Source organism: Lactuca saligna, chromosome 1 (genome assembly GCF_052625555.1).
Source record: "Lactuca saligna cultivar CGN05327 chromosome 1, ASM5262555v1, whole genome shotgun sequence".
NCBI lineage: Eukaryota > Viridiplantae > Streptophyta > Magnoliopsida > Asterales > Asteraceae > Lactuca > Lactuca saligna.
Genome location: NC_136417.1, coordinates 52794029 through 52805144, shown reverse-complemented (window position 1 = coordinate 52805144; position 11116 = coordinate 52794029).

Genomic DNA, 11116 nt, shown 5'->3' with positions numbered 1-11116 from the left:
TGAAACAACATAACATAAACAACGTAAGCACGAAGCTTAGTGAGTTCCCCAATATACACCTTACGCACGTACGCCTTTCCAGGCCCTGACCTTCCGGTCCACTGCACAATGCCTTCCGGCCCATGAGATAATCGCCTTCCGGCCCAATAGATATTTGCCTTCCGGCCCATAAGATAATTGCCTTCCGGCCCATAAGATAATTGCCTTCCGGCCCATAGAATAATTGCCTTCCGGCCCATACACATATATAACACATAATACAATTACTCTAACACATAAAGTACAGATATCATATATCAACCTGCCTTCCGGCCCGAAACATATTCTAACACATAAAGCACATATATCACATATCATACCTGACCTTTCTGTCACATAATACTTTGCCTTCCGGCCCATATAACATGCATATCACGCGTAACTACTAACTTCCATTTACAGTATGAATACATAACGCATAACATGTTCGACCTTCCGGTCACACAATCAAACTCTTCCGGGTAAAGTATAGTGAGAAGACTCACCTCGCGGACGCTGGGAGATAGCAACTCCTAAAGTCCCTTGCACTTGATCCTCCGAGCTACAAGCTCCCTGTAACATCATATATCTCTTATTAACACTTCTATCTTCCACGTTAACTGACCCTAAGAAATCACACCGGTCATCTCTGGTCAACAGTCCATTGTCAGCTCGACTGGACTCGGCGAGTTCCCTGACGACTCGGCGAGTCTGGTCGTTCTTTAATCCTCTAAAATTCCCCTTCTACTCGTCGAGTATCCCCTTTAACTCGACGAGTTACTCCTGGAAGAATCGCGGGGCCACCCCGACTCCACTCGCCGAGTCTGAAGAACAAACTCGGCGAGTCCCAGTGAATCTTCAAGCTACTCGCCGAGTCCGATCATCCGACTCGGCGAGTCCACTCCATGCAGTCGATCGAACTGCTTCCTGAGGTACATATTTTCCCGAATATACAAACATGGATCCTTCTGGACCTCTAAGGGTCCTAATGCAAGGTTATAAACGTTGAATAACAACACAACAAACCATCTAGACTCCAAATGGGTTCCATAAACCATAAATCTATATATACATCAATCACAGGAGAATGTAATTCGAGTTATTACCTGAATGATGTACCTTCCATGTCCCCAAACTTCAGAACTCGAACTCCCTGCAGTTCCTTTAACTAAAACCCTTCTCCTCCTTGCACAACAATTCCTTCAAGGTCACCCATGGCCTTCAATCTTGCTCTAGACGCCCCAGTCGTTTAGGGTTCTCTTCAATCGGCCAAAAGACGAGCAATGACGGCATAAGATCCCTTATATACGTCCCAAACTGAACGGCTAGGGTTTTCCGCTGAACAGCGTCGACTCGCCGAGTCCATACCTGGACTCGTCGAGTCCAGCCGCGAACCCGCGACCACAACTGCGACCCTACTCGGCGAGTCTGGCTCCAACTCGCCGAGTCTCCCCTTCAAAACACCCCCAAAATGCAATTAAACAATACTTAAGATTTTGGGCTGTTACACCTCTCCTAAGGCTCAGCCACCTCCATGGACTGAGTCCCCATCTCAATCTCCCTCTTCCGAGCATTTTCTTGGAGCTTGGTAAATGTTCGGTACATCGAGTTCGCCATGAACTCCCGGATATCTCTCCTCAAAACGCTCAGATATCGACTCATGCGTGCCTGCTCAGAAGACACATGCTTATGGAAAAATTGTGCCTTCTTGTGAAACATCTATGTAATCACAGTCACGAACTCCGCCCCCTGCCTAAAGGACAAGGTCTCATACGCCAATCGTTCACTCTCCACTAGGGAACCTAATCGTCTTGAAACATGGCAGTGAACTTCTTCCAGGTCACCGCTACAATCTCTGTAGGAGTGAAGTCTTCTGACACAAACTTCCACTAGTCTTTCGCTCCCAAGCGGAGCTGGTTCAGCGCGAACCGTACCCTCAAATGTTCCGAATAGGAATAGGTGTAGAAACATCCCTCATTATCAGAGGCCCACCTCATCGTGAATCATCCTGCGTATCTCATCATCGCTAACTTCGCTGCTCTCTGGTGTGACATGTACTCACCATGATGTCTCTAAAACACAACACAAAGATACCAGAGACTTGATCGAGTATGCTCGCACTCGATCACCCAATCTTACTTGTTCCTTGGTACCCTAAGGATTCTTACTTGGACTGCACACTGATCCGTGTTTTTAGTAGTACGGGCCCTATACTACCATCCACACTACATTAGTATTCACCCCAAGTCCTCTTCCTAGGATCCCAGATCACAAGTACTGTACTTCTCGCTAAACACAGGCTACCCTTCAGTAGGCCCCTCATAAGCTCCTCACTGCTACCTACTCACTGATGGGTTTTAGCCATAAGAACTTTCCTATGTGCGCATGCAAAACCCTAATGCTTGGATCTAGGCTTTCTAATTAAACATGCTTTGAATCCAAGACTTCTAATGGCTAATTAGGTTAAATAACAACATTGAAATAGATCTAGAATCATACCTTTGAATTCCTTGTTGATCTTGTTGTCTTGGAGCTTCTAGAGTCACAAATGTCACTCCTCTAATGGCTTACAAACACCAATAGCAAGAAGGATGATTTAGGAGAGAGGAGAGGGGAGGAATTCAACCAGAGTATCTCTACTTTAGATGGTGTGTCGAATTCCCTCACCCCTAGGGTCTATTTATACTTGTAGACTCCTTAAGGATTACAACTTTAACCCTAATTGGATAACTTAGACTTTAAGTTGATCCATATCCTTTCCTTGATAACCCTATGGACGATTTTGGCTTATCCAAGCCCTAGAAATCGTCCAACTTATCTTGAATAAGGATTTATAGTCTAAAGTGTAACTATCAAACAATTGACAGTTTATACCCTCTTATTTAATTAATCTCTTTAAGTCACCAAATTAATTCCAATTAATCTATGACTTATATTAATCAAATAACCAAATATTATTCCTTATAATATTTACTCTCTCTGAACAAATCATCCATCAAGTTGCTCTGGTGAAGGCAACCCAAAAGGACCATGCACAACCGGATCAAATACTTGCCTAATATAGTTACAGCCTTAGACACTATTCCAACAGTCTCCCACTTGGATAAGTCTAGTAACTATACAAGTACAATTCGGTTTGCAATCGTAGCTCTCAAAGACGCAATCAAACTTTGATCTAATCAATCTTGTCCTTTAGATAAGGGATCGTACAGTCCTCTGTTAGATATCATGCTGACAATCCTATGGAATGGTTAGTCAAGCATTTGATTTCTCGATCTCCAATTTATTCGACATAGAACTTAATCAAACACATCAATTCAGTTCTGACCGGGCCCGGCACATAATTCAAATCAAATCATTGAGTGGCCAAGATATCTCTTCTACCCTCTTAGGATAAAATTTACAGATAAACTTCGACTTATATGCATTTACTTATTCATTAACCAACTATACACAACAATGCGTTTTATAACACCAAGTTACTGATGCGTTTTCGCATTATCAATGTACAATCAATTAACAAATAATAAACCATATATCTAGGTTTTAAGACTATATGATATTATCCTCTTGCGATCACCTTTTATATCGTATTCCATAAGGTGATTCCAGCAAGCGCGAGTTTGTTCCAATGCTCAAAACCAGTTCATAAGCACTCATGAACGTTGCAGCAACCCTTGCTATGTCTAACACCATTTAGACAATCTACACACCAATTCATGACAATCTTCATTCATATCTACTTCCAACATACGAACGATTGTGGACAATTTGAATAATTCGATTATTCCTAATAAATTCAATTATTCTAGAAGTCAAAACATGCAAAGTGAAACAATAGTTAAACAATTAACATATGACAGTAACTTTACTTATAAATAAAACTCCTTTATTTAATCATCAAATGTTAATTACATTTATCTATTATACGTTTCTAAATACTATCTAATCTATACTAATATCATCCTTCAGCCCAATACTCTTAGCATGCTGCAAGTGCTTAAACCTACTCAGTCCCTTCGTAAACGGATCTGCTGGGTTATCTTCTGATGATATCCTCTTAACTGTGAGTTGTCCTTCTTCTACACGATGTCTAATGAAGTGATATTTTCTGTCGATATGTCGAGATCTACCATGATCCCTCGGTTCCTTGGTCAAGGTAACCGCACCTTCGTTATCACAGAAAATCTCCATGGGCTCCTTTATGGCAGGCACAACTCCAAGATCACCAATGAAGTTCTTTAGCCATATCGCCTCTTTCGACGCTTCGCTCGCTGCGATGTACTCTGATTCGCACGTTGAATCAGCTACAGTTTCTTGCTTGGAACTCTTCCAAGTTACTGCTCCTCCGTTTAGGGTAAAGACCCAGCCCGACTGCGAACGGTAGTTGTCCCTATCGGTCTGAAAACTGGCATCACTATACCCTTGCACCTTCAAGTCATCACTCCTTCCAAGGACTAAGAACCATTCTTTCGTCCTCCGAAGGTACTTTAGGATGTTCTTCACCGCAATCCAATGTGCTTTGCCAGGGTTCCCTTGATATCTGCTAACCATGCTCAAAGCGAAGGCTACATCAGGGCGAGTACAAGTCATAGCGTACATGATTGAGCCAACTGCGGAAGCATATGGTATTCGGCTCATTTCTGCTATTTCAGCTTCAGTACTCGGACTTTGAGTCTTACTCAACTTGGCATTTCCTTGTATCGGTAGTTCTCCCTTCTTTGAGTTTTCCATACTAAAACGTTTTAGTACCTTCTCTAAGTAAGTATTCTGACTAAGTCCAATTAGTCTCTTACTTCTTTCTCTTACTATCCTTATTCCCAAAATGTAAGAAGCCTCTCCGAGATCCTTCATAGCGAAACACTTCCTGAGCCAGGACTTGACTTCCTGCAGAGTCGGGATGTCGTTTCCTATGAGTAATATGTCATCGACATATAGAACGAGGAAGCTTACTATACTCCCACTGGCTTTGACATATACACAAGATTCGTCTTCGCTTCGTACAAATCCAAACTCTTTGACTTTCTCATCGAAGCAAAGATTCCATCTGCGAGACGCTTGCTTAAGTCCATAAATGGACTTCTCAAGCTTACACACTCTATTTGGATGCTTCGGATCCACAAACCCCTCTGGCTGAGCCATGTAAACATCCTCAGCCAACTTTCCGTTAAGGAAGGCGGTCTTGACATCCATTTGCCAAATTTCATAATCATGAAATGCGGCAATTGCTAGCATCACTCTAATAGATTTAATCTTCACAACTGGTGAGAAGGTCTCATCATAGTCAACTCCTGGAGTTTGAGTAAAGCCCTTCGCAACCAATCGCGCTTTATACGTGTGTACGTTCCCATCCATGTCGGTCTTCTTCTTGAAGATCCGCTTGCACCCAACGGTCTTACATCCGGGCACATAATCAACCAAATTCCAAACTTGGTTATCGTACATGGATTGGATCTCGCTATCCATTGCCTCTTTCCATTTCGCAGACTCCGGGCCTGCCATGGCTTCCTTATAGCTATTAGGTTCATCAAGATTTACTAGTATACCATCACTAATATACGTGTCCACTTCGGTAGTAATATGAAAACCATAAAACTGGGGATGAACTCTAACTCTATCGGAACGTCTAAGAGGTAAGGATTCGTCAATCGGTTCAACCGGAGTTTCCTCCTCGGGTTGAATGCCAGCGGTAGAGGTTCCTTCATCTATCGACTCTTGAATCTCTTCAAGTTCGATTTGCCTCCCACTGTCTCCTTGGCTTATGAGTTCTCACTCTCGGAAAACTCCTCTCCTCGCAACAAAGACAACATTGTCTTTCGGTCTATAGAAGAGATATACAAAGGATGTCTGCGGGTAGCCGATGAAAATACATCGCTCACTTCGAGGTTCAAGCTTGTCGTGAGTATCTCGTCTTACGAAAGCCTCGCAACCCCAAACCTTGATATGTGCCAACGAGGGAGCTTTCCCCGTCCACATCTCGTGAGGTGTTTTGGCAACCTTCCTAGTAGGGACTCGGTTAAGGATATGGGCGGCAGTCTCTAAGGCATACCCCCAAAAGAAGATAGGTAGTGAAGCACGACTCATCATAGAGCGAACCATATCCAATAAGGTTCGATTACGCCTTTCTGCCACACCATTCAACTTCGATGTCCTAGGAGGCGTCAATTGCGAAACTATTCCACACTCCTTGAGATAATCGTGGAATTCAAGACTTAGGTACTCTCCTCCTCGATCGGATCGAAGCATCTTGATTTTCCTGCCCAATTGATTCTCTACTTCATTCTTGAACTCTTTGAACTTTTCAAAGGTTTCTGACTTTTGCTTGATTAAATAGATATACCCATATCTACTATAATCATCTGTAAAAGTCACATAGAAGTGGTTCCCATCCTTCGTGGTTGATCTAAAGGGTCCACATACATCGGTATGTATTAGGTCCAATAGCCCCTCACCCCTTTCACAAGTATTCGTGAAGGGTGACTTAGTCATCTTTCCAAGTAAACAAGACTCGCATGTGTCATCTTCCCTAAGGTTGAATGACTCCAACACTCCATCCTTTTGGAGTTGGGCTATGCGTTTGTTGTTGACATGTCCAAGACGGCAATGCCACAAGGATGCTTTATCCATACTAGTGGAAGAATCAATATTCAAAACATCATTTCCTAAGTTATCAACAATCATAACAATTTCATATATTCCATTACATGGTATAGCTTCAAAGTAAAAGACACTATTTAGATAAGCCATAATAGAACCATTCTCATTATTAAAAGAAAATCTAAATCCTTGTCTATATAAACCATGAAATGAAATGATGTTTCTAGCCATTTCTGGCGAATAGCAACAATTGTTCAAATCTAAACATAAATTATTCCTAAGCACTAAAGAATACACTCCAATCTTGGTAACAGGCGACGATCTTTTATTCCCCATGATTAGATTGATCCTTCCTTGCTCCACATCCCTACTTCTTCTTAGTCCCTGCACATTTGAACAAATGTGATAACCACACCCGGTGTCAAGAACCCAAGAAATAGCATGATTAGAATCGTTAGATTTAATTGTGTATATACCTGTGAAAGATGGCTTGATCTTTCCTTCTTTGATTGCTTGCAGGTATTCTGGGCAGCTTCTTTTCCAATGTCCTATCTTGTGACAGTGGTGGCACTCTGCCTCCTTCGGGTTAGGATAGGGCTTAGAGGGATCAACTTTGGTCCCACTAGAAGAGGCACCATCTCGGGCTTTAACCTTGCAATAGTTCTTTGATGAAGACTTCCTCTTCTTTCCCTTTCCTTGACCAATTGCCAAGACAGGAGCAGCAAACGGATTGGGAGTAGGTGCAACATACTTGTCTTTGAAGTTGCTCTCAGCGACTCTCAAAAGACCTTGGAGTTTGCTTAGGGTGACCTCCTCTTTGTTCATGTGGTAGGTCATCCTAAATTGATTGTACATCGGAGGCAAAGAGTGAAGCACCATGTCGATCGCCAAGTCTTCCCCAAAGTCAACATTTAACTTGCGAAGGCGATCGACATACCTTTGCATCTTTTGCAGGTGCACGGTAAGAGATTCTCCATGACCCATCTTAGCGGAGATCATGTTAGTGAAAATCTCATAACGCTCTTGTCTCGCGTTTTGTTGGTATCTCTCCAATAAGTCTTGATGCATCTCGTATGGATACATGTCCTCGTAGGACTTTTGGAATTCGGAGTTCATGGTGGCAATCATGATGAAATGTACCTTCGTAGCATCTCACTCATGAGTCTCAAAAGCGGTGATTTCGGCCGGAGTGGCGATTTCGGGGTTGATCTTCTCAAGCTTTTCATCGAGGACATACTCCTTATCCTCGTAGCGAGCAATGGTGCGAATGTATCTTATCCATTCGCTAAAGTTCGTTCCATCGAAGGTGACCTTTTGGCAAAGGCTCATCAACGTGAAAGAACTAGCAGCAGCGTTGTTTGTGTTCGACATCTATAGAAAGGACAAAGATAGATTAGAATAAGAATCCCTAATTATCACCCAATAAGAAAAATTAGGGTTAGGATCCAACAATAACATTTACATATTAGAAAAGGGATGTCGTAATCTAACATGAAAATAAATTGAAGGTAAGTGAATGACGATTCACTAATTCTCCATTACAAAACCTAGACTATTAGTCCTAAGTGTATTGAGAATTCCTAGGTTCGGATGAGATTCATTGAAACTATTCAATGGCATGTTTAAATCTCGATATGCCCCTCTTGTTTGTGACTGGGATGCCGAGGATCACAAAGCGGGTGTGAATTACCATGCAAATTCACATGGTGCCTTCATTGTAACGATCACCTATTCGATGTGCCGGTAAACCACACACGCTCCATCGAACCATGATAAACAATGAATCACCCTTTGCCACCTTTGCTTAGAACCAATTAGTGTGCTGGTAAACCACACACGCTCCACTAACTTCTTAGCAAGGGTGCAAAGTGTAATTTCATGGGATTGCATCAATTCACTTTTCCTAAAGTAACTAAGATTGGGAAATTTTTAAAACGTGTAGTTACTTTGTATTTCTTATTATACTTTTAATGAGAGGATGAGGTTGCCCTATCCTACCCGTTCAGCTAACGACCCTCCACCAATCAAGCAAGCGGTGGGTGTGAGTGTACACCCATTAAGCGCCATTTTATAGGCTGCAACCTTATACCCACCTTATAGATCGGCTTCGTGAATGAGGCCTACTAACGGTAAGACTATCATTTAGTTATACATATATATATTATTCTAGTAATATCATATTAGTATAAGGTTGTGTTTTAAACCTTTTAAAACGTAGGGTTGAAATTTAAGTTGTCTAAATTAAAACCTTTTAATCACAAATATAAATTTCAAAACTTGAGGGTAAGTTTTAAACATTTAAAACATGGAGGATCAAATAACAAATAATTCCAATTAATAATTAATATCCTAATTATCTTTATTTGATTTTTCCAAGATTTCTTTTAAGATAATTATCAAAATAATTAATCAATTATCATATAAGTAAATTAAATATTTTATTAGATGATAAGTATCTTTAATTAGATCAAGATTATAGTCATATATATCAAAAAATGGATTACGGTTGATCTAATATGATTAAGGTAAGTTTCCATAAGATAAACATGAAAAAATCCCAGTTTTGCCTAATCCTGACGCCCGGACTCGCCGAGTACACAAAGGGACTCGCCGAGTCAGGCCTACTCACCGAGTCCACTTTGGAACTCGCCGAGTCCATGACTCAAAAACCAAAAATCGAATTTTGCAGGTTTGTTTCAGTTAATCAAGCAACAATTTAAAGAAAACCAAGCTAGGCTCTGATACCACTGATGGGTTTTAGCCATAAGAACTTTCCTATGTGCGCATGCAAAACCCTAATGCTTGGATCTAGGCTTTCTAATTAAACATGCTTTGAATCCAAGACTTCTAATGGCTAATTGTGTTAAATAACAACATTGAAATAGATCTAGAATCATACCTTTGAATTCCTTGTTGATCTTGTTGTCTTGGAGCTTCTAGAGTCACAAATGTCACTCCTCTAATGGTTTACAAACACCAATAGCAAGAAGGATGATTTAGGAGAGAGGAGAGGGGAGGAATTCGACCATAGTATCTCTACTTTAGATGGTGTGTTGAATTCCCTCACCCCTAGGGTCTATTTATACTTGTAGACTCCTTAAGGATTACAGCTTTAACCCTAATTGGATAACTTAGACTTTAAGTTGATCCATATCCTTTCCTTGATAACCCTATGGACGATTTTGGCTTATCCAAGCCCTAGAAATCGTCCAACTTATCTTGAATAAGGATTTATAGTCTAAAGTGTAACTATCAAACAATTGACAGTTTATACCCTCTTATTTAATTAATCTCTTTAAGTCACCAAATTAATTCCAATTAATCTATGACTTATATTAATCAAATAACCAAATATTATTCCTTATAATATTTACTCTCTCTTAACAAATCATCCATCAAGTTGCTCTGGTGAAGGCAACCCAAAAGGACCATGCACAACCGGATCAAATACTTGCCTAATATAGTTGCAGCCTTAGACACTATTCCAACACTCACTCTCAATCATCTCATAGCAGCAGTAATCTCCTAGGCTAAGGCATCACAAATCAGGTCACTCTAGTCCTAATATGAATACCTAGTCTACTCTAGCATATATAACATATCATATCATATCTCATAACACATAATGTAAGGGTATTTTGGGAAATCACCATTCGGTCGCTGACTGATCGTACACACTGCTTCTTCCCGCTTTTCTCAAATTCTTTTATTTTTTAGAAAAATTGTTTCTTTTATGAAAAACTTTCTCTAATCCTTAGTTTGAGTTCAAATACGTCCAAAGGTGCATCCGAATCCCTCAAACCAAGGATCTGATACCAACTTGTAACAACGTGAATTTTCAAAAAAAAAATTCATTTTTCAAATGACATAAAACTCATTCAATATTCTCAAATCTCAAATTTAACAAATGCCATCATGATAAAACATGTCCCAAGATCATAAAATAAATCTTCTATCAGTGTGTACGGATCATGTCGACGCCTTCCCGCGATCATCGCTAGTACCTGAAACACATAGCACATAACACTGTAAGCATAAATGCTTAGTGAGTTTCCCAAAATACAACATACAAAACATATGCCACTCAAGGCCATAACTCTATGGGATCTTCTGATCCATGTGTCTCAGGGGACTTCTGTCCCAACTCTGGTAGACCTTCCGGCCCTACCCGTATGACCTTCCGGTCCTCATCATCATGACCTTCCGGTCCATACACTGTTGAATTTCCGGTCCATATCATGGTACTCATAACATAGCATAACACATACATATCACATAGCAATACATATCACATACTCCACATAACATATAAGACCTTCCGGTCACACATAGTTACCACTCTAGGTAAATTATAGTGAGAAGACTCACCTCTCATAATGTCTAGTAAACCTTCTGGCTTGATAACCTCGATCGAGCCTACGCCTAACACATAAGGCAAACATCTCTAATTAATACTTTCTCTTGTCCTCATCTCTTTAGAATGGGTAGAAGACCATTCTAC